Raw genomic sequence first — 25,871 nt, forward strand, 5'->3', positions numbered from 1 at the left:
TGTTTCAGCAACATTTAGCAAGTAAAAAGACACCCCTAATATTTTTCTGAAAATTTGGCCTCATAATAAGCTGTTGTATCTTCACGTCTCTCAACATAGACCCCAAAATACAATGAATGTAATTTTTAAATTAATTTTGATTATAAACTTAATTAGGAAATAAATAAAAAGCATTTTCAAAACATCTACACTAACATACACACAGTGAGCCACAGTCAAAAGTATCCACTTGAGTTTCTTACATTAAAAATGCGATTGCTAAGAGTTAATTAATGAAAGAGATACAAGTTATAATTTTGATTTTTCCAAATAGTCTGGCTTAATCCCATTGTTGTTGTTTTAATATCTTTAAATAACTAATTTATTAGTGAATAATGTTTGCCATTGTTCGCCGAGGGATGTGGCGAGGATCTTCGTTTGGGGTATTAAACGTTCCATATGTAATTTGTCAGTATAGGTCTACGCCTTCATATAGGCCCCATAGAACGGTACCACCCGATTTTGGCATTTTGAAGGTTGTGGCCACAGAAATGGCTGAAATGTTATTTAGTCTTTTAGGGATACGCAGTGGAATGCAATAATCGGTTTTTCGATTATACGGTTTTCGTGAAAAACTTAAAACTTGGTTTTCGGTTATACTATGTTTACATTTACGAAATCCACTCGATTTCATCTGTCAATTCCTTTGGGTATACGTCAAATGAAAACTCATCTGAAATCGATTGGATTTCATTTGACGTTTGAGCAATGAAATCGAGTGGATTTCGTAAATGTAAACATAGTATTAGTCGATTATTTGAGAGTGTATTAAAAGTCGACTTTCGATTATTCGTTAACCGCCGAAAACCGATTATAATCGAATATAATCCACCATTTTCGTTGATACGATCCATCATGTATGTATGTATACAAAAGTACCGTCCATTACGCGGTTTTAGCATACCCAATAGTCAACTACGACTAATAGTCGACTACGAATAATAATAGACTACCACTAATGGTCGAATACGAATAATAGTTGACTCCGTCTTTCGAATGTCGATTATCCGGTTTTCGCACAGTCAATAGTCGACTACGACTTTTAGAAATTTTGCAGCTAATAATCGATAAACCGAAATCGATTTTACGTATCTCTATAGTCTTTGTTGGAGGTAAAAGGCTTTCTCACCGAAACTCGTCGATATGGCCCCCATAGAACGGTACCTCCCGATTATCGTAATTCTGAAGGTTGAGACGTCAATGTCCCACCGAAAGACTGAAATTTGTTTAGTCTTCCATGGGGTTATCAAATATTCCAGGAGAGAATTATCAGTATAGGTCCGCGGATTCCTATTCGGTATTTTGAAGATTTTAACGAAATATTGGAAATTTCGTATTTAGTCTTCTTTGAGTTTAAAAACTTTCCGCCAGAAATTTGTAGGTATAGATCACGTTTTAATATAGCCCCAAAGAACGGTAACTCCCGAATTTCGCTATTTTGAAGGTTAGCCACATTGTTTTACCGAACTTGCTGAAATTTGTTATATACAGTGGAACCACGATTATCCGTGAATCGATTATCCGGGAACCTCCATTATCCCGGATAGAATAGAAATGTTGCTCTTGTTTCGATTGCCTCTATTATCCATTATAAACTTCATTATCCGAGAGCAAAGCACACCTTTCAATTAATTTGATTAAGAAATTTTCCAGTTTCACACAATGGCTGACTTCCGAAACGGCAGTTGCTTTGTAGTGATGCATAAAACTTGGGGTTCTTAGATCGACTTCCATTCATTGAATCTCATATCTCAACTTAAAACACACATTAATTATGAATAAAATTTTTCGCATGGCCTTTCTCAAATTTTCTTCATGATTTTTCCGATGATAGTATCATCATAGTCAGATCTGTAATGCCAAATAATCATCAAACAAATGTCGAAAAATCAGTTCAACCATTTCTTAGCCGAAGCAACTTGTCTGGTAGCCTGTGGTACAGAGAACGTAATTTTTCTTCTCTCTCAAAAATTGCTACCATATTTACCATTTTTCGGGGTTTACCCCCCGTTTTCACATGAAAGTGACAGCTCGAAAAATACCAATACACTCACACATATTTGCTCTGTTCCAGAACCTGCAAGAAGCTACTATTTTTTACCACGATAACATTTTTCCCTTTATGTTATCGGAAAAAATAGTAAAAATTAGTAGATTCCTGCAGTAATGGAACAGACCAATTTACTACCACACTATGGCAGAACTACCAGGTATCACACCAGCTGATCGAATATGAAAAGTCAAATCCCTTTATAAAAAAATTATGTTTGTTGTAATTTCCCCAACAACATAAAGAAAGTTTTGACATAACATATTCAAAATTTTACCTGGGTAATTGTGCCATGTACCACACCAACTTTCAACCTCACAGCCGAGAAAATTTCCTTAACATTTTATGAATTTTATTCTTAACAACGATTAGTTGCTAAAAAGTATCAGCAATATTAGGCATGGAATATCCCCACTAAGAGGGTTGCCATATGGACCAAGGAGGTACCAGATCATATTGCATGTAAACAATGTCCTATATGTATGTCTCAAGCCGAGAATATCTAAAAACTAAGACGATTTATGAGTATTTTGGTTTACCAAGATGGACTGCCATCACTTACAATGAATATTATCTACAGCAGAACTCGATCAGGAGGATTGCCAGATCGACTAAAAAAGTACCAGGTCTTATTAACAATAAACGTGGCCACCTAGGCCCACAACCAGGACCGACAGGTGGTTTATTTAACTCTGAATTAGTTAAGAGATAAGAATATTTCATGAAACAGTCGAAAATAGCACATTTGGAGATTAATATTCCTTAAAAAATTGTGGGATACTGATTTCTACAATTTTCGCAAATGCTTACTATGACCTACTGGAGACATTACTCTTAAGTAATACTGTGGCATAATTTTCTAGGTGACGGGGAAATATTGCCACAATGTTACCATGGTATGTCATAAAAGCCAAAAAACTTACTAGAATTCCCCAATCGGGCTGTTAAGAGATAAAATCGGATGTCTATAGCAAGCTCAGTATAGTCTAGCAATATCTTCCATATGTATTTCTAAACGATTTTTGTACTTCTTGGTTATATTTTGGTTTGTTTTAGTGAATGTTCTTATCCCTCAAATCAATTTCAGTTAAATATACCACTTTTAAGATCTAATTGTGGGCCTAGGAGGTCCTGTTTACTGTTATTAAGACCTGGTATTTTTTAGTCGATCTGGCACCCTCCTGATCGAGTTCAGTAGTGCGATTCTCTAACTCACTCTTTGAGTTACCGATAATTGTCGGTAAAATGAAAATGCTTATAATTTCGGTAATTACCGATGTTTTTCGGTAAGTTTGCGGAGAATATAAAGCAGTCATAAAGTTCTACCGATAGCAAGAGTGTTGTCAACTTTTATTTGAACTTTTCATTCATAATTTTGCGTTTTAATGTTACCGATTTTTGTCGGTAACTCAAAAAATATGTTAGAGAATCGCACTACTGTTGTAGATAATATTCATTGTAATTGATGGCAGTCCATTTTGGTAAACCAAAATACTCATAAAACGTCTTAGTTTTTAGATATTTTCGACTTGAGACATGTAGGACATTGCATACATGCAATATGATCTGGTACCCCCTTGGTCCATATAGTAACCCTCCTAGTGGGGATATTCCATGCCTAATATTGTTGATACTTGCTGCCAACTAATCCTTGTTAAGAATAAAATTCATAAAATGTCATGATTTTTTAACATTTACCGAAAACATGGGGGTATTTTGGAACCTTAATTACATTTTGAAAACATTTTCTTGGCACCTTGCATTACGTGTTAATTATTCTTTTGGTTATTATTGTTAAACTAAGTAGGTTAATTTTTTAATTATCCATTCAATTTGGTCTTAAGTAAGTCGACCAACTAATTATCTCTTAATTAATTTTAAGTAAAAAAAAACAAACTTCGGTGCCCTGTTTCGGGGCCCAGGTGGCTTCGTTCACTGTTTATATAACCTGGTACCTTTCTAGTCTATCTGGTAACCCTTCTGATCTAATTATGCTGTAGGTAATATGTATTGTATTTGATGGCAGTCCATCCTCGTGAACTAAAAAACTCATAAAACGTGTTAGTTTTCAGATATTCCCGGTTTATGACCTATAGGACCCTGTTTACATGTAATATGACCTGATACTCCCTTGGTCCATATGGTAACCCTCCTTGTAGTGATATTCTATGCCTAATATTGTTGATACTTGTTAGTAGTTAACCCTTTTTAAGAATAACATTCATAAAATGTCATGATTTTCAAGAATTTACAAAAATATGTGATATTTCGGAACTTCACTACATTTCGAAAACATTTATTTGACAACTTGCATTACATGTAGTTATTGGTTTTCGTTACTTTTTGTTGGACTACGTGGGTTAAGTTTTTATTTATTCATCTTATCTTATCTTAAATAAGTCGACCAACTATTTTGTGCAAAAAAACCGACATTTTTATCACAGCTATAAGTCATTTTTCATAAATTAATACAGAAAACTGTTAGTTTTCTTGGTTCGAAAACAATTACTTGACAAACTGTATGTAAAAAACATACCGTGTAGAAACCCCATTATAGGAATTAAATTAAAGTTCATAAAAAATTAAATAAATACATACATATGTATATGTTTACTATTAATTTTTTGTTCAATTTATTTTTCTTCATCAAAGTTTTTAATTCAAATGTATGCGTTGTTGTTGTTTATTTGCCGGCGGAGAAAATAAAATGAAAGAAAATGCAAAAAAATCTGCAAAGAATAAAAAAACAAAACAGCATTTCCGATGACAGGGGTGTGTGTACCGCCTCTCATTCCTCTATACTCCCTTGCACATAAACTCAGTTTTCTTTCCCATTAACTTTGAATATCTAAACATCGACCAATGTAAATGCTTTGAAAGTAATACCCCGTTTATATATAACCGGATTTAACAAACCGACTGGGTTTTAAATGTCAATTCCATTGCTTATATTTCAAACAAATCCTCTCAAAGAAGGTTAACCCTGCAAAAAGCTCTAATATAAACAGCATATAATGCTTGGTTTACATTTACGAAATCCACTCGATTTCATCTGTCAATTCCTTTGTGTATACGTCAAATGAAAACTCATCTGAAATCGATTGGATTTCATTTGACGTTTGAGCAATGGAATTGACAGTTGAAATCGAGTGCATTTCGTAAATGTAAACATAGTATAAATTACATTTTTTCCGAATGTTTACACATGCAAGTGCCACTTCGAAAAAAAATTAAGTTTCGACTATGTATACACAACTGTCTGCAAGCTACTTGAATGTGCAATCACCGGGTAAAGAACGCTTTGCATGTTAAAAACGGTAAGAAATCATAACCTCAGCCAAGTAAAGGAACATAACTATAGACTTACAGTATGCAAAGTTCATATTCATACATCCCTCAAAAATGAATAAAATCGTTAATTCCAAATTTTATATGCAATATGAAACTATTAATGGGAATTTCTAGGACTTCCAAATAACAAATGTTTAGGTATAGGTGGCGCCTGTGTTGTTGGCAAAGTTCGTATACCAAAAAGCATTATAAAGGGTTATCCATTTTGTGGTTTCAAAAGTATGGGGCTTTTTTTCTTTTCAGTTGAACGTCTGACATTGACGAAAATGGTTCGCTTAACTATCCAACAACTAATAAAATTTATCAAAACCTACTACAAAATGGTGAATTTTTCATTTTTTTTTCCTGATTTTTGAACAAATTTTCTTCAGCGATGAAGCTTAATTCTCACTCGGTGGGTATGTTAATAAACAAAATTGTTGTATTTGGGGTTCTGAGAAATTGAAGAGAGGCCATTACATCCACAAAAAGTAACAGTTCGGTGCGCTCTTTAGTCCGAAGGTGTGATTGGACCTTACTTCATCGAAAACAACGATGGAACGACTGTCACCGTCAATTTGGAGCGTTATGGTCATATGATAACCGACTTTTTTTGCCTGCTATTGAAGAATACGGTGTCACATGCCACACAACTCAAGCGAATATGGCTTTATTGCAAGGGACATTTCGTGGCCGCGTAATTTCTCGTCGTGGCGATATTAACTTGCCATCAAGATCATGCAATTTGACACCACCAGACTTTTTTATGGGGCAACCCTTGAGCACTTAAAAACCAACATTCGTAACGTTATGGCTAAGATACCGCCCAATATGTTGTCGAAAATTACCTCAAAGGAATCAATGCATGCAACAGTTCGCATGGAGGTCATTTAAATGATGTAGTGTTTCACACATAATGTCAACGTTCGAAATTTATTTTTGTATTGAGTCTAGTTGACATTTGGACTCAATATTCCTTTTTAGTTTAGCTCGAGGTCAGTAGAATAAAAAACAATTGTTGGTTTTTTTATATTATTTTATTTTCCAATATTTCGATCAACATCGTCGATCATCATCAGGGATTGTGCTTTAAAAGAACAAACAACATTGCTTTTATAATTTTAACAATAATTTACATTTTTATGACAATAATAACATTTCGTTTTAATCTCGGACAACAAAGTTTATTTCTACACCTTTCGCAAGTATTTTCCGACTAAAATTGTCTATGTTTCTCTACAATATTTTTATAAATTTGAGCACAGTGTTCTGTGTCAGATTTAAAATTCATTCTATTTTCTGCTGGAACATTAATAATATGGCGTATTTCCAGCATATATCTACCATTGTAATTGTTCTCTTGAGTCAAAATATCCACGTTTTTATACCCTAGACAGACGGCAGAATTAATTTGCATTAAAAATATCCTAATTTTAATTAATTTTTCACCCTGACTATACTATCTGCATTTATGAAACAGCTGTTTGTGTTGTTTGTTTGTACCCAGCAGACCATTTCATAAAGCTTTACAAAAGTTCGCCAAAATATGCACTTTCTACCTTTGATCTTTTCACCACGATGAAGCAAAAATAAATTTAATTTATTCGCGATATTTTTGAGTCTTTTTAATATTATAAAAATATTGCAAAACTTTAAAAAACATTTGAGGAAGATATAATTTTCGATAGAATTGGTATGGTGGGTAATGAAATTTTTTGTGAAAATAAAAATTTGAAAAAGAGATTTGTTAGAAGGCTTTAAAAACGATTAGCTGCTTAAGAATGTGGATAATGCACGAATTAATTTGAATTAAGGCAGTTAATGCAAATTAACTCTGCCGTCTGTCTAGGGTATTAAAGTTAGGTGCATGTCCTGTTGTTTCACAGTGTGCTAGTGCTGTTTTTTGTTCCAAAGGTTTGCCTTTAGCTTTCTGTTCAGATTTGTGGGCGCTTAACCTAGTTTTAAGTTTGGATTTTGTTGTCCCAACATATACTTTTTGGCATATGTTGGACCCGTCACCATTACATCTGATTTTGTATACGACATTGGATTTGTCATCTCGAGGTATTTTTGATTTCATTCGACTAAAAATGTTGTTGTTAGTGTTTGTGCTTTTTAATGCCAATTGGTATTGTTCTTTGTTATAAAGGTTAGAGTTGGATAGTCTCTCAGAAAACCCAGGTATATACGTTGAACATTTGTAGATTTTATCTGGCTTTTGTTCCATATTGCCCCGTCCTTTGTATGTAACATGTTTGATGAGATCATTAATGGTGCTGGTTGGAAAATCATTCATCTTTAAAATATCTGTAATTTTGTTTATACCTATTCTTTGTATAAAATTTAACATTGCTGATGTTTAGTAACCTTTGAAAAAAAAATTGGTTGCTGTATTGATCTTGATTCTACGTGGGTGTTTAGAGAGAAGGTTAATAATTGATTAACCTTCCTGAAGAAGTGGGCTTTTGGTACCAATCTATAGTAAGTTGGTTGCCTTGTCTTAGAACAACGGCGTCAAGATATGGTAATTGAAGTTCTGATTCGGATTCCATCGTGAATCGTATATGCTTGTTGTGCGTATTCAAAGTTTCCAATGTATTTTCAACTTGATCCCTCTTTATTATACAAAATATTTCATCGACATATTTTGTTAATATCTTTGGTCTTATAAGTAGTTTTTTTTTCATTTCGAGTAGCTCTTCCATCCATCCATCACAATGCCAGCTATTATAGGGGAAATTGGCGAGCACATTGGCATCCCTTTCCAGAAGTTCTTGTTATTAACAGATTTTTATCCGTTTCTGAGATTATTTTTAAATCGAATAATTTTGTCACAAGCCTGTTGTTCTTTTCTTGTAAACCTGTTGTTGGGTCTTTTCTTAGTCGCCTATACGTACACATATCCATGAGAATTTGATCCATTTTGGTTTCATAGCCTGTTTTTAGCATAGCTCCCGTTTTTCCTCCTTTGTCTGAGTTCAGCATTTCTAGTATTTCTTTATTCTTTTTTAAGAAATTGGTTGTTTGTCCCACTGTATCTAATATTAATCGATCTATTTAACTCAACGTTGGGTTTTTACGTGATCATTCAAGTGTGTAATGAAATTTATTTTATTCTACTGACCTCGAGCCAAACTAAACTAAAAAGGAGTTCAAACTTTATAATAAAAAATAAATACCTATAATGAAAAAAATATTTTGATGCATTTTATTTAGGTTTACTCGTGGTACAATAATTCTTAGGTAGGCCACAGCTAGAGTTGTTTAGTTCCTGAACGAACTAGTTCCAAGGAACTATTCCGGACAAGGAACTATTGGAACTATATCCGGCTATTTCAATTATATAGTTCCTTTAGTTCGTATAGTTCCAGCCGTGCATATAATTCCTTTCATTTGCATAATTAATGTTCTTTATTTACTTCTACACTCACTTCGATCTTTCACGTTCGGTTCCTTCATCATTCAGATGCGGCCGCATGGTTAAATAAACGTAAGTCACATCCTCGTTACATCGCTGCAATTTATTTATTTGTATGTCAATTCATCCACCAGAAGATGAAAACACAAAGAAAGAGAAAGATTTGTTAAACTTCTGCACTCTCGGAACTATTTTGAAAGAAGGAAATAAAAAGAACGACGAAAGAGAAAGATTCATTGAACTATATCGGTCTTGGAACTATTTGGAACGAAGGAAATAGAAAGAACGATGAAAGGAAAGATTCATTGAAATATATCGCTCTCGGAACTATTTGGTACTATTGAACTATATTAAGGAACTAGTTCCTTTTCCCAAAAGGAACTAGAAAGATCGATCCGCTCCAGGAACTAGGTTGCCCAACTCTAGCCACAGCTAACAGCTGATTACAATTTTTTTTTTGTTATGGCTTAATCTGTCAAAACCGTGTTGACATGCAGAGTTGATATTTATTATTGATCAAAAAATTCAACTCTGTTTTGTTTTCATTTCAACATTTCGTTCTTCTTCTTCTTTGTTTACTCATCCGTTATCATTCATCAAAACCATTTTGGCGTTTTAAGCCATAGCGACAGGGTTGTATTTTTTTGGCGATTCTCATACCTGGCCTACCTATGAATTATTGTACCATGGGTTTACTTTTGAAACCACAAAATTGATAACCCTTTATATTTGCGGTATTTAAGGATTTTCTAAAGCAAAATAACATTAAATTTTGTTCTTTTCTCCTTTGACAATGGCTACGCTGTAGAAAATGTGAAAATGACAATTTTATGAAATTTTTTTCTAGAATTTAGAACTAAAATAATAATAGTCCCCGTCTGCAATAATATGCAGTGGGTCTGTCCTATGCGTTCGAAAATTTATAGTGACTACTTTTTTTGTAGGAACAAAACATTCTTTTAAATTGTAAATTTTTTTAAAGTACACATCATCACTTCCAAATGTTTGCAGGGAAGCACGCTTTTCAAACACACTGTCAATTTCACATTTATAATGTGCAACCGCATTATCATTGGCAACTATTTATTTGCCCAATAAGAAAGTCATATTTGCTGGGTTGAATGCATCGAATTGACAACTACAAAACACACAAAATATTAAAAAAAAAGTTGAGGAAAAGTGGTCAATTTTGGAAAAGCAGTCTCTCCCTCTCTCTTAACAAAAGAAAATATCCAAATTCAGTAGAAATAGAGTAACTACAAAAAAAAATGATTGAAATAAGAAGAGCATAAATACACGAGATGAGAGAGAAAGGAAAGAGTTGTAGTGGGGGCCTAATTTGCTCAATTTCTTTCAGTAGTTTATTACAACAACACGCTAGGCAAAATAAAAACGGCACTACACACAATTGTTCATCATCTATTATTTAGTTGACGATGGAATCCAAGCAAAGTAAATGAAGGAGAAAAGCGGAACACACAAATTAAATGTATAAATATGTAATTATTATATACAAATGCCCATATATACCATACTGTAACTGAATATCTATGCATGTTGTATATACGTATGTACATTTGTATGTATGTAAGCAGTTCATCTTCACTTATGGCTGCTGCTGATGGTATTGTTCATTGCATTATGGACGAAAATTATTAGTTAATTTTAAAAAAGATGAAGGGAAATAAAAGAATATTAAACATACGATTTGCTTTTTCGGGGCGTTTTTATTCACACTCTATGTCAAAAGAAAATGGTAGGGGTTCATTTTGGTTTGCTTTTAATCGTTTTAGTTTTATATGCGGGTCACGTATTTTTCTTTTGTTTAATTAAATAATTTTTCAATTTTTATTTCTTGGAATTTCTCTTCTTTTAGTTATTTGGCTTTTTTATTTCTTTTATTATTCTTCCACAAAACGATTTTAACGGCAAAGTAAAACAAAAAACATAACACGACACGAACGAAACCAGCGACCAACACCGCCTGTTTAACGTCTCGATTTGCACTGGTTTCAATTATTTTTATTATTTTAGGCAGGAGCAGCAGAGCAAGCAGCAACAAACATCAATCGCAAAATGAAACACAAAACAAAAAAAGGAAAAGAGAACAGCCAAAAGCAAAAAAAGAAATTGTTTTTGGCACTTTAAGTGTTGTTGTAGCGGGCCGCTGCTCTTAGCTGCGCCGTTCGTTGTCTCTGCCTCACACCAAAAGGTGGAAGTAGTGCGATTTTTATGCTTGTGTTGGCAATGTGTGGCAAACTATGGCGTGTGTCTGAATTGTTGAATTTGCTTTTTGGATAACATTTTTCTTACTTTCATGCTTTCCTTATTTCATTTATTTCCTTTTTGCGTTCGGCTTCTCTATTTTTCCTTACAGCAAGTTCCATTTGTCGATTATGTTTTCATTTCATCGTCGCACACACGCAGTTTCTTTATTGCTTCTCTTCTATAATTTGTACGTTGCCTGCCCGAATAAAAACGCCAAAACAAAAACTGCAAAGATAAATATCATACAAAGCAGAAATTGCGATACACAGTAACTGGCGTGGACGACATTACTGGCAGAGCTCTGGTGTGTGCTCTCTGCTGCTGTTTTTCGTGTTTTTAAGCAGTTCCGTTTTTTTTTCTTTTTATTCCTGAAAAAATTGTGTTGTGCTGTAGAATTAACGGTAGCTTTGAGCGACTCAATAGTGAAAAAGGTATATTCACAGTCTGTTTCTGTATGTCGAAAGAAGAATGTGTGCGAAAGAAACACGTCCAAACTCTTGTGTGTTTTTCAAATTTGTTTTTTGTTTTGACGCAAAAGCAAAGGTAAAATTATTTCGAAAACTAAAGTTCGGGCGTGTTTCATTCGCACACATTCTTCTTTCGACATACAGAAACTGGCTGTCAATTGATTTCACCATTATACCATAATGGAGCATACTTCGACCCAGTACGCAGGATTTACTGGTGTGTTCACATGGCCATGTCCTCTGCAATATAGTCCATGCATTTATGGACAAAAGATTTAGATATTACATCGTGGATCCTAATTTTGATCACATATGGGATTTCTTCAACCATCGAGGCGATCTAGTTACAAACTATTTTTGCGAGACCTTCAGAATTGAAAATTTCAGAGACATTTTTAACGATTCGGTATCGGAATATCTAGCAGGCCTTAACCAAAATGCAGATAAATCTTTGTGAATTGATCGCAAACAATGAACTAAGTTTTAATCAGAAGAAAAGAATGCTGAGGAAATTTTATATATTTTTGTCAAACGTGACTTGCTATGCCGTTGAAAGTTATATGGCTACCATACAAGAATGGAGAGTAATGCTGAATACGTATGGTGACATCAATTTGATGAAAATGACAACACATACATTCCAGCATTGAACAATTCTTCGCAGATATTAGAAAAAGAACAGAAGGTACGCCGACCATCATGACGATGCGTTATGCTAAAGTTAGATCGGATGCCTGTATTGAATACCTAGGTCTTTACAGCCCAATGTTTTGGGCTGAACACAAGTTCGTCCGATAAATTATATATTTATAATGCAATTCAAGTAAGTTCAAGGTATAAATTAACTGAAGAAATTATAACTAAATTTCTACATTTTATAGATGCTGCAGTGGGATGTTGAGCCCAAAGGGAAACAAACGTAATTTTCTTGAAATTGATCACCTAGTCCTAAATGTCTTCCAGAAGATAGAAAATATGCACTTATAGTACGTTTATATATAACCGGATTTAATAAACCCACTGGTTTCATATGTCAATTCCTTCGGGTATACGTCAAATAAATTCTCATTAAGAAGGTTTACTAGGCGTTTACACCAGACAGTTTGTCTTCAAATACAACTCTGATTTACTAACACATACATACATTTGTCGTTTGTCTCCCAGCTGTCCATCATTTTTTCACAGACAGGAAGGAAGACAAATTTTTGGCATTTTTGTAAAAATAGGTGAAATAATAATTGAAATGTGTTGAAAACAAAAGAACATGGACATAAACAAAATATGTGAACTGAAAATAAAAAGAAATCGATGATTTTCATTCAAAATTTTAAAACTGTTTTTGCAGTTGTCGGGACGCCTACGTCACACAGGCAAGTTGTGCGATTTTGACAATCAATACATGAACTCAACTGTCCTGTCATTTGTAAACGCAGGGTTACCCTGAAAAAGGTTATAATAGCTTCGTTCCCGTACTTTTTAATGGTAAAACTCGTAAAAGAGAGAACTGCAAAAAATTTGTTCTTACACACAAGTTTTCTGAAATAATTCGGGAACGGAAAAATGGAAAATACGTCAAAAAAACTGGAACAAATGTCAAAGTCGACGTATCAGCCAATCAGACGCCGGCAACCATGTTACTATTTTTTTACTCGCCCAAATTTGTCGTGTAAAAAGTTTTTAAAGAGAGCGTCATTCAGCGCCATGTTTGTTTAAACTTTAAAGAGAAGTGAACATTTTACAACTGTGTACGGGAACGCTTTTTCGAGTAAAATGTGTAAAAGTCGTAAAAATTGTAAAAACTTTTTAGTTCTGGAACACAGCTTATATAAACATGACCTAACATTCCAAAAAAAAAATCATAAGCTTAACGCTTCTCATAGCCTTGTAACACATCATAAGTCATTGTTATGACCCCGGCACATACGGTACGTTGTGCGTTGCGTCACGCGTTAAAAACAACAACCACATGAAAAAAATGAAAGTGATGCCAAGTTTGTTCTTGGAGTTTTCATGTGGTTGTTGTAACGCGACGCACAACGTACCGTATGTGCCGGGGCCATTAAATACATGCCTCTTATGCCAAGTTTACACTAGCGCTCCAAAATCCACTGGATTTCACGAAATCCTGAAATACACCCCGGTGTTTACACTTATTTTTTGTTGATTTCAAACATATCACAATGATCAAGGTAGATGCATATGCGCAGCTGATCGAACATGAATTTTCACAAGTTGTTATATATAAATTGAATATTAATTCAAAAATATGAAAATATAGAACTTTACGACTTCATTTGGAAAATTATCGTAAAATAATCTCTATGTCGTATTTATTGTGTATAGTACTAACAAATGAAAAAAAAAATTATTTTATCGTTGAGACATCATAATAATAAATTTTGATAGATAAAAGTTGTGCTCAGAACCTGCATAATATTGCAGTAGTTTTCCTGTTTAGTGCTAAAAATGCGTTCCCGTACTCCGAAATCTAGCAAGACTTGCACTTAAACAAAAATAGCGCCGAATAACACCTTCTTCTCCTGTTTTCTGCCATACAATTTTGGCCTAGTAGAAACTAGCAGCAAGTATCTTCATTGGCATCTAATATGGTAGCTGATACGTTGATTTTGACATTTATGCTGGAGTTTCTGCAATTTCCGTCATTTTTCCGTTCCCGTATTTTTTAAGAAATTTGTATGGGGAAGCAATTTTTGACAATTCGCTCTTTTTTCTAACATAATCATTAAAAAAGTACGGAAACACAATGAAAAATAGCATTGTAACAAAGTAATTTAAAATTTTTTCCTCATTGTTTACAAATTTTGATACTAAAATTTTTTGTTGCAGCAATTATTGCGATACGTGAAAAGTGTTGCAACTTTTGGTACTTTTTTAGGCAAAAACAGGGTTGTATATCATGTGTACTGTGATTTCGATATTGATATCGCTGAAATCACGAAATGAGATGATTTCATTTTTGTATGCGAAATCATGATAAATTTAGCTTGATTCCGCGCGAAATCACGAAACGCCCTCGAAATCACGAAACGACGCCGAATGTAAACTAAGCATTAGAAGCTCCTTTTGTGTTGGAGTACATAGGATGGCCGGAAACTTTGTGGTATACTGATTTTCCTGCTTAGGTACATGGTACAATTCTGTGGTTTTCCTACATAACGACATAAGTCGAGTTATGTAAATTTTGAGTTATTGGCACCACGTAGTTGTACTTTCTGAGAGCTTTCCATAGCACTACTCCGTATTCGAAAAAAATGTACCGTTTCTGATATATTTTTTGGCAAAACTACGTAAGTGGGCCTTTTTATAAAATAATTGTCATAATAAACTTATTATATCGACATTGGCTGCAGCACATCGCAAACATATTCATAAAAAAGAACACAAGGTGACTTAGGTCGTTTTGTATGTAATAATAATTAAAATATTTGTCGATTCTGTTTCAAGAGAAAACCACGTAAAACTGAATGTGCTCTTTTGCATGCTCTTTTATCTTCATTTTCTGTTTTTTATGTCGTTTACTCTCAAACATAAGTCCCGTTACGTAGATTTAATGGAACAGAGATGCAAGCCTCACAGCACGAAAGGCCTGTTAAGGTAGAAAAATCACATGTAACACCGTAATGGATTACAATCCAGAGCAGAAAAATAATGAAGAAATTTCTATTTCGCCTGAAAGAAGAAAGATTTGATGGATTTACTGCCATTTATCGCCGATGTATAACATGATTTCTATAAAAGTCATAAAGTATCACCAAACGCTAAAAGCGTACTATATGTCGATAATTAATAACTTATAATAACGTTCCATTTCTAAAAAATGAAGAATTTTTTGATTCTATTTTAGTTTTTTCCGTCACTTTGAAATAAATTTTTTTAATTCAAATTTTTAACAAATGTGTTTTATTTGTATTAAGATTGGGTAATAATTTGTAAAAATATATTCACAGAAAAACAACACAATTTTACATGTGTTATCCATTTTCCTCCGCTCTTTTTCATAGAATACAACATAAGTATAAATATGTCATTTTGTGAAAAAAATAAGACGCACACGCAAAGATACGTTTTTAAAAAAATTTAATAAAAAGTACATTTATAAAAAAAAAATAATTTTTTTTATTCATAACTATTGTTTTTGGCATGCTCTATCCGTATGTAAAAAAAAAAACAAAACAAAATCATCGGAATGAAGAAAATATTACAAAAAATGTTTGTTTTCGCTCTCCTGAAAATTTTGATTTTTAGACTTATGTCGTTATGTAGGAAAACCACAGAATTATTACAGGTAAAAGCAAGTGTTGTTGTACAACAATCGATACAACAACCACATAGAAATTTATTGTTGTACGTAATACTAGTGTCAACAAAAATGTAAACAAAATATGAAATACAGTAGTTTTGATTTTGCTGCCAATCGTTTTAGTGCGAATTTGATTTTCCTGCCAAAAAACTAAAATATTTGCATTTTTGTCAAATTTTCAATGCAAATTAGACTTTTAACTGCTAATCTTCTAAGTGCGAATTTTATTTAACTACCAATAAAATTTGGAAAAATTAACGCATTTTCACAGAGAAATTTTTATTTACCAGCCAAAACTAAAATCACGCCATGCGACAGTTGCTAACTCATACACAGGGTCTTTTGTACAGAAGGATACTGTTTTATGTTGATCATTTGTAGACATCCTATGATATTATGAAAAAAAATAATTAGGCTTTTTTAGTCGTGGGAACTCTTTCTACGAACATATAATAATAATTAATTTATTATTGTAAAATAATTCCAGCTTAATCTCGGGTTCTGTTGTTTTTAATTTTTTAAAACATGATGTAGTTAAAATTGATTTAATTTCGGTTTACATATGCGATTTTTGTCTTGTTGTGCAGGTATTCATAAATAAATAAATAAATAAATAAATCGCAAAATTATGACTAAAAACATAAAGAAAAGTTGGCATCACTGTTTGTGTCAGTAAAGGCTAGCGACTACTTTTTATTCATCGTTAACTTACCGAAAAATTTCGTTAATTATCGAAATTGTAAGCATTTTAATTTTACCGACAATTATCGATAACAGCAAAAATGAGTTACAGAATCCCACTACTGGTCGTCATAAAATTGGGGAAGAGTTCTTTGTTTCAATGCAAAGAACTAAGAGAACTGATGAGTCCAAGTGGCGTTGGACAAAACTAGTATTCTTTGCCGTTCCCAAAATTAAATCAATTTTAACTACACCCACTTTAAATAAAACTTGTTTTAAAAATTTAAAAACACCAAAACCCGAGATTAGGCTGGAATTATTTTACAACAATAAAATAATACACATCTCAACAAAACTGCCAATGTGAATCTAATAATAATTATTAATTATTCCACAAACATCCCAGAAGGGACAAGGGAGACTTCTCTCATATCACATCTTCAGGTTCAAGGCATATTTATTGTGTCACCTGCAGGTGACACAGAAATTGAATGACGGATGTGGAAGAAAATATAACGATAGTAATTGTTATTTAATTCCAATTTGGTTCTTTCAGCTGATGCAAAATAAGCTTTTTGATTATATGTTTTTATTTTTTCACTATTCCTCTCCAAATAGTTTTCGGATATCAAGAAATCTGAAGCTGAATATTACATGAAATGCCAATTCTTCGGCAGGTGAACGAATCGGATAACAGCCACTTTTTGGCAGCTAAAAATATTAAAGATAAGTGCGAAATTCGCTTTGTTGCCACAAAATGCGTGCAAAACTTGTTTTGGCAGCTAAGTCAAAACTACTGTATCAATATGTTTTTGAAGTTTCATAATTATAAATTAAAAAAATAATAAAAACTAATTACATAAATTAACATCAATAATATTTCTGCGTGGTACCTTCCGCAAAAATGTTGACTGTGGTAAGTATTAATGCATCAACATATCCAGAATAAAAATAATTCATGGTTTATTTCAGATTGGACCATTGAAAAACTATTTTTAAATCAACCTAATCCAAAGATATTATATGCGGAGAAAACGTCAATTCCATGGCACAGGATAAAATGTATCAAGATTAACACCGCTAGAAAAAATCAAGAAAGCCGGTGGTGAAGGCAGTACGGTATGATCATTAAGAGAAAACTGCATACCTGCAATAATAGGAAATGTAGCCGATCTAATTGTCAGGATAAGCGAAAAGCTACATCTTTTTGGCTCCCTTATAAGACATAAACTAATGAAACAACTCAATTCGAAATATAAAATATATTTTGTTCTATGCATGTACATATGCTTTAAATAAAATCAGTTTGTTTGGACATTATCCCCAAATATTGTTGGCTGAAGTAGCTAGATGCAAAATGGCTTCACTATTTTTTTTTCCTAAATGTGTAAGGATAAAAAGTGGTAACGAAATGAGAGTTTCAACGGCCCTTATAGTAAGTTTAGATTTACGAAATCTAAACGTGGGTTCATGTTCTGTTTAACCCATTGACGTTTTGTGTAGCTAAAAACAACAATCACATATGTAGGACTACTTTCGTGATGCCAACCACAGCAACACCTGAGACGAAACTGCTGTTCTGATACCTCTTCCTGAGCAAGGGGGCATTCTAGGGATATTTTGAACAAATCTGATTCGCCATAGTTAGCCAATAAACACGACTGAGGTTCCATAGAAGGATAACCATACTCTGCAATTATCTTATTCCGTGCATCCAATAGAATAAGATTTCATTCAAAATGTTTTTCATCAGATCCTTGCCTGCAATGAGATATTTTTAAGTGCAAAAATACCCACTTGACGCTTAATAAATATAGCACTGACCTGTATCCGCCAATGCCTGACACACCATTTTAAACGGCCTCTTACACCATCCTTTCAGATTGCTACACTATACGTACGTAATAGCCGTGAAGTCTATAACTTCAAAGATATGTTTTATGTTTGTTTATCGGAAAGTAAAAAATATAAATATTAAATGACAATTAACGAAAAGAACAACATGTATTAAACTTCATATTGTTTTTGACACTAGTATTACGGGTGAATCTAATCAGCTGGGACTTGCTTTTACCTGTATTATTGTACCATGGCTTAGGTATTTAAAACTAAAGGCCTGCGTACATAAGTTGCTCTGCCTGAAGGCCTGCGTACATAAGCTGCTTTTAAAAAGAAAAGGGCAACCCAGTTCGAAATTTGCTCGGCCTTTTTTTTCTTTTATTTGTATTATGTCAAAAATGAAGCAGGAAAGCAAGGCAATCAAGGCCTGCGTACATAAGCTGCTTTGCCTGATTGCCTTGCTTTGCTGCTTCAATAAAAAAATAAAAGAACAAAGAAGGCCGACCCAATTTCCAACTGATGGCAACCCAGTTCGAAATTTCGTCTTTATTCTATTATTTTTATTACGTCAGAAATGAAGCAGGTAAGCAAGGCAATCAGGCAAAGCAGCTTATGTACGCAGGCCTTGATTGCCTTGCTTTCCTGCTTCATTTTTGACATAATACAAATAAAAGAAAAAAAAAAAAGGCCGAGCAAATTTCGAACTGGGTTGCCCTTTTCTTTTTTATTCTTTTATCAGAAAAAAGCAAGGTAAGCAGGCAAGGCAGCTTATGTACGCAGGCCTTAAAGGCCCCGACATATAAGAAGCATGAGCTTTGTTCCCGTACTTTTTAATAGTAAAACTCGTAAAAAAGCGAAAGAGAGAAAAACTGTTATCACACAAAAGTTTTTTCAAAAAGTTCGGGAACGCAAAAATGGAAAAAACGTCAAAAAAGCTGGAACAAATGTCAAAGTCGGCGTACCAGCCAATAAGACGACGGCATCCATGTTACTATAGCTGTGTTCCTTTACATATGGGTACTTTACACGATATGTTTTTTACATACGAGTTGTACTTCTCCCATACAAAAAGTATATGCAAAGTGACAACTCATATGTGGACCGGGACTGTGCCTTTCTCTTCTACCACAGGCTACCCGACAAATTTCTGCAGGCAAAAAATGGTAGAACTGATTTTTCGACTTTTGTTTGACGATTATTTCACAATGAAGAAAAAATGGACGAAAAACAGAAAAAAGTCGAACGCTGACAAACACAAAACAACAAACATTGTTCCACAACATCCCATACGGGACAAGGGAGACTTCTCTCATATCAATGAGTGCACCCCGATTCATATTTAGCTCAATGACATGGGACCTACTGTTTATCGCCGAGTCCGAACGGCGTGTCCTAAGACACCACTTATAGAGAAGTTTTTCAAGGCTGAAATACTCAGGAAATGTCGCCAACATTACTGAGGGGTATTTTGCCACCGTTGAAAAATGTTTGGTGTTGCCTGGCCGGGGAATCGAACCACCGACCTTCTGCGTGCAAGGCGGGCGTGCATACCATTGCACCACGGTGGCACCCAACGCTGACAAAACTAAACTAAAAACTGTGAAATAAAAGACGAATGTTTTGCTTGGTTTATATTCGGCGTCTTTTCGTGATTTCAAACGCGTTTCGTGATTTCGTGCGGAATCAAGCAAAATATATCATGATTTCGCATACAAAAATGAAATCATCTCATTTCGTGATTTCAGCGAAATCAACAACGAAATCACAGTACACATGACATACAACCCTGTGTTTGCCTAAAAAAGTACCAAAAGTTGCAACACTTTTCACGTATCATAATAAACAAGGTAGATGGTCAATTGCTGCAACAAAAAAATTTAGTATCAGAATTTGTAAACAATGTGAAAAAATATTAAATTACTTTGTTACAATTCTGCTTTTCATTGTGTTCCCGTACATTTTTAATGGTAATGTTAGAAAAAAGAGGAAACTGTCAAAAATTGCTTCCCCATACAAATTTCTTAAAAAATACGGGAACGAAAAATTACGGAAATTGCAAAAACTCCAGCAGAAATGTCAAAATCAACGTATTAACTATTGTATTTAGATGCCAATGAAAATGGTGCTAGTGTCTACTAGGCCAAAATTGTATGGCAGAAAACAGGAGAAGAGGGTGTTATTCGGGGCAATTTTTGTTTAAAGAGAAGTGCAAGTCTTGGTCGGAGTACGGGAACGTCGGAGTACGGGAACGTATTTTTATTACTAAACGGGAAAACTACTGCAAGTAGTAGTATTTTGCAGGTCCTGAACATAGCTTTTATCTATCAAAATTTATTATTATGATGTCTCAACGATCAAATCATTTTTTATTTTTTCATTTGTTAGTACTATACACAATAGCCCTGTTCCTTTACGTTCAAGAATCTTCAAGTTTTACAACTTTTTACTCGAAAAGCGTTCCTTTACTTCAGACACAATACAATTCATATGGGAGTAGTTTTCAACTTTTACTACTTTTGCCGGTTTTACCATTTTCAGAAGTAAAGGAACAGACCAAATTAATACGATATATCGATAAATTTACAATAATTTTCGAAATAAGTAGCCTGTTCCCGTACTTTCTAAAGTGGTAAAAGTCGTAAAAGTTGTAAACGTCGTAAACGATTTTCATATAAATTTTGTGTACGGGAACGCAAAATGTGTAAAAGTGGTAAAAATTGTAAAAACTTTTTAGTTCTGGAACAGAGCTAAGGTTGTATAGTTCTATATTGTCGTATATTTTTGATGACTAATTCATTTTACAACAACTTGTTTTGAGAATTCATGTGCGATCAGCTGCGCATATGTATCTACCTTAATTATTGTGATATGTTTGAAATCAAGAAAAAAATAAGTGTAAACACCGGGGTGTATTTCAGGATTTCGTGAAATCCAGTGGATTCTGGAGCGTAAGTGTAAACTTGGCATTTGGTTTACATTCGGCGCCTTTTCGTGATTTCGAAGGCGTTTCGTGATTTCGCGCGGAATCATGCAAAATTTATCATGATTTCGCATACAAAAATGAAATCATCTCATTTCGTGATTTCAGCGAAATCAACATCGAAATCACAGTACACATGATATACAACCTTGCTTTTACCTAAAAAAGTACCAAAAGTTGCAACACTTTTCACGTATCACAATAAACAAGGTAGATGTGCGAATTGCTGAAACAACAAATTTTAGTATCAAAATTTGTAAACAACGTGAAAAATATTAAATAAATTTCTTACAATGCTATTTTTCATTGTGTTCCCGTACTTTTTTAATGGTAATTTTAGAAAATCGATCTAATTGTAAAAAATTTCTCCCCCATAAAAAATTTCCTAAAAATACGGAAACGGGAAATGACGGAAATTGCAAAAACTAACTAGGCGTTTACGCCAGACAGTTTGTCTTCAAATACAACTCTGATTTACTAACACATACATACATTTGTCGTTTGTCTCCCAGCTGTCCATCATTTTTACATAGACAGTAGGGTTAACAAATTTTTGACATTTTGTGGAAAAAGAAGTGAGATGATAATTTAAATTTGTTGAAAACAAAAGAATAACTACAAAAACAAAATATGTGAACGGAAAACAAAAAGAAATCTATGAATTTCATTCATAATTTTACAACTGTTTTTGCAGTTGTCTGGACGCCTACGTCACAGAGACAAGTTTTGGGTTTTTGACAATCAATACATGAAGTCAACTGTCCTGTCTTTTGTAAACGCAGGGTAATAGGCCAAAATTGTATGACAGAAAACAGGAGAAGAGGGTGTTATTCGGCGCTATTTTTGTTTAAAGAGAAGTGCAAATCTTGCTAGATTTCGGAGTACGGGAATGCATTTTTAGCACTAAACGGGACAACTACTGCATGTACTAATATTTTGTAGGTTCTGAGCACAACTTTTATCTATCAAAATTTATTATTATGATATCTCAACTATAAAATCATTATTTATTTTTTTTTATTTTTTGGTACTATACACAATTGATATGATATATAGATAATTTTACAATAATTTTTTAAATAAAGTTGTAAAGTTCTGTATTGTCGAATATTTTTGATGTTTAATTCAATTTACAAAAACTTGTTTTGAAAATTCATGTTCAATCAGCTGCGCATATGCATCTACCTTGATCATTGTCATATGTTTGAAATCAACAAAAAATAAGTGTAAACACCGGGGTGTATTTCAGGATTTCGTGAAATCCAATGGATTTTGGAGCGCAAGTGTAAACTTGGCAGAAGATTGATTTTTTATGTTTCTTCTTGACATTGCTACCAGATCTACCATTTTTCCGTTCCTTTACTGTTCTGGTAAAAATGTTCATGAGAGAGCAATTTTGACACTTTTCTCTTTTACCACTTTTACCATTAAAAAAGTAAAGGAACAAAGCTTATTTTTTACACGCTGAAATTTGTCGAGTAAAAAGTTTTTAAAGAGAGCGTCATTCAGCGCCATTTTTGTTTAAAGAGAAGTGAACATTTTACAACTTTTTTGTGTACGGGAACGGGTTTCGGGTAAAAGTCGTAAAAATTGTAAAAACTTTTTAGTTCTGGAACAAAGCTATGGCATTCTTGCTGAAGTCATATCTAATAAAAGATTAAAGATTTCAGAATAACATTTGAATTAGGTCGAACTTGTTCTTTAGTCATTTACCAGTTATGACTTAAGCAAGAATGCCATGCTTGTTATGTGCAAAGACATAGAACATAAAGACTAGAAAAGATGCATAATGCAAATATGTTTATGAAACAAAGTATATATGTAAACATTAGGGGTGTCTTTTTACTTACTAAATGTTGCTGAAACATTTTTCTCTAGCCTTAGGCTAGAGAAGCCTTAAGGCCTCGTCACATAAGAGGATTTCAGGCTTATTTCATTAAGTTGCCGCATCTCTACGAAACACGATTTACGTATGCTTTGACTTTTGACTTAAAGCCGGAGGAACATGCAACTAAATGAATTAAGCCTGAAATCCTCTTATGTGACGAGGCCTTTAACCTTATGATTTGTTTGAAACGTATGCGCATATTTTCTATCTTCTGGAAGTCATTTAGGACTCGGTGACCAATTTCAGGAAAATTATGAGCGGTTTAGCGGTAATTTTTCAGGAGATTCCTCTTATCTGAAATATAACCAGTTTTTTCTTTTCTTAGTCAGCATTTTTCCTTATGGCTATATCACACCATATGCTTTTAAACATGTATGTTGTCACTTTGGGTATACTAGTATACAGGCCAGATGATGTCATGCATGTGAAAAAGCATATGGAGTGATTTAGCCATTAGAGCTAAATTTTAGTTATTTGCTATAAGACCAGGGGCTGGATTCTTGTTTTATGAACATCTGAAATGAAAAATATTTCCTTTATAATTTTTTTCATTTGACAGTTTTCTCCTTTATAAAAGTTTTCATTTCATTTTCATAGAAACAGAATTGACCCCCTTTATGAGGATTTATTTGAAATATAACATGGTTTAATAAGAAAGGTTAGCCAAAGCTTTATGTCAATTTAAATTTTTTCATTCGAGTATTCCTAAAACTTCAAAAAAATATACACAAACTGTGTATGTGTGTGTGGTGTTTGAATAATATGTCAAACAATTTTAAAAACAATCGAATTCAATGATTTTTAAAATTATTTTTGGAACATTTGTATGGAAATAATTCGTCAGGCTATCATTGAAACAAACATTTTATCATATCCACAACATGATTATGCGGAGAAACATTGGTCCTTCATTCATTTTTCGCGATTTTTATAAAATACTCAAAATTGGTGTTGTAAACAAACCCACTTGTTGCTTAATTTTGAAGTTTTAGGAATTCAGGAATAACAAGGGTTCTATAGATTTTTTTCATTTAAATCTACCTCTTTACTTATACCATGAAATATAAGCATTGATATCTAAGGCCATGTTTATATTAGAGTCTTTTGCAGGGTTAACCTTCTTAATGAGAATTTATTTGACGTATACGCAAAGGAATTGATATTTGAAACCCAGTGGGTTTGTTAAATCCGGTTATATATAAACGTACTATATGTATGTATATACAGCTATGGACGAATAAATGGCACGTTATAAAATTAAACAATACAATTAATTATTTTCGGACTAAAATCCAATAAAATTGAATGTTTTATAATTTTTAGTAATAGCTGCAAGGGTACGTGTTCCAATCCCGTTCAATAGTTCCCTTATATTTCGCTTATTACTTATGCTAAGTTTAAATTTACGAAATCCACACGATTTCAACTGTCAATTCCATAGCTCAAACGTCAAATGAAATCTCATCTGAAATCCATTGGATTTCATTTGACGTTTAACCTATGGATTTAACAGTTGAAATCGAGTGGATTTCGTAAATGTAAACTTAGCATTACCGTTATAATATTTTGTAAAAGCAGTGCTGGATTTAGATGGACATATAAATTGCACATTTTATTTAAATTGCAAATATCCATGTTAATTTCTTTCAAATCATCTGTAATATTTATAGAAAGTTGGAAAATGAGATCAATAGAAGAAAATAAAGTACATGTTGTAAGGAAGGCCTATATTATTGACAGCAAACATAATAGATTTTTTATTATTGTGATTTGATTTTCTTTGTATTTTAAATCATAATAATGTTTTTGACAACAAACATAACAATCAGCTGGGCATAATGGATTAACCCAGTGGGTTTGGATTTAAAATGTCACTTCCATATCGCAAACGTCAAATAAATCCTCTCAAAGTGGGTTAACCCGGCAAAAAACTGTAGTGTAACCGCACTATTAGTGTCTAATGCCCGTAATTTCAAGCCCTAGGTAACCGGGCAGGTAGCTACCTATTAGTTATCTTTACCTACGCGTTTGGTAATTTCTACGTGCCATTTACCGAGGCGTGTAAATTTTGAAAACATGTGGTAACATTGGTGATTTTCATTCATGATTTCGTAAAAAGATTGCCACATATAAGTGTTTTAAAATTTTTAACACATTGGCAACGATCAACCAGGCATAATCCTTGGTGTAAGTAACACGGCCGTTTTCGACCCGGTTGTAAGGCTTACACGCCTAGGTAAATGGCACGTAGAAATTACCAAAGGCGTAGGTAAAGATAACTAATAGGTAGCTACCTACCCGGTTACATAGGGCTAGAAATTACGGGCATTACATGTCTTACCGGGGGAGGAAAGACCTGTAATAATGGAGTGAAATGTGTATTCGTGGCAAAATTGTCTTAACTATGTAGGCTTTCTTGGCAAAAACGTTTAAGATTCGATTAAATTTTCTATTGATTTATGGCAGAATTCGGAAGTCTTTGTGAAAGAATTAACTATGCCATAGCCAGAATGGTGGGTACTGATCTGGTGAAGCCATTACAGCGGATAACTTCAGATATTTGTGAATTTATGGATATTCCTCGCGTGGA

At 33.5% G+C, this 25,871-nt stretch overlaps 1 protein-coding gene and 1 long non-coding RNA gene across 8 annotated transcripts in view; one reads left to right on the forward strand and one right to left on the reverse strand.

Moving 5' to 3' along the window:
• LOC141402809 (uncharacterized) overlaps positions 1 to 10,845 on the reverse strand; it is a 152,442-nt gene extending 141,597 nt beyond the window's left edge. For 4 of the 6 annotated variants that reach the window (XM_073984791.1, XM_073984782.1, XM_073984785.1 and 1 more), the window contains exon 1: positions 10,543 to 10,845. The gene's annotated coding sequence lies outside the window, so the exon portion shown is untranslated. The remainder of the gene's footprint in view (positions 1 to 10,542) is intronic. The other 2 variants (XM_073984788.1, XM_073984790.1) reach the window with 1 other exon arrangement.
• Positions 10,846 to 11,456: 611 nt separating this feature from the next.
• LOC141402815 (uncharacterized) lies at positions 11,457 to 13,482 on the forward strand. 2 transcript variants are annotated; one of them, XR_012412729.1, is made up of 4 exons: positions 11,529 to 11,648; positions 11,717 to 12,395; positions 12,454 to 12,648; positions 13,006 to 13,482. It is a non-coding gene; the product is annotated as an uncharacterized lncRNA (long non-coding RNA). The 2 variants fall into 2 exon arrangements; XR_012412728.1 differs by lacking the exon at positions 13,006 to 13,482 and having other exon boundaries at positions 11,457 to 11,648; positions 12,454 to 12,897.
• The last annotated feature ends 12,389 nt before the right edge of the window (positions 13,483 to 25,871 follow it).

The sequence above is a fragment of the Musca autumnalis genome, unplaced genomic scaffold, assembly GCF_047663935.1.
Source record: "Musca autumnalis isolate F117 unplaced genomic scaffold, ASM4766393v1 scaffold_4, whole genome shotgun sequence".
Classification (NCBI taxonomy): domain Eukaryota; kingdom Metazoa; phylum Arthropoda; class Insecta; order Diptera; family Muscidae; genus Musca; species Musca autumnalis.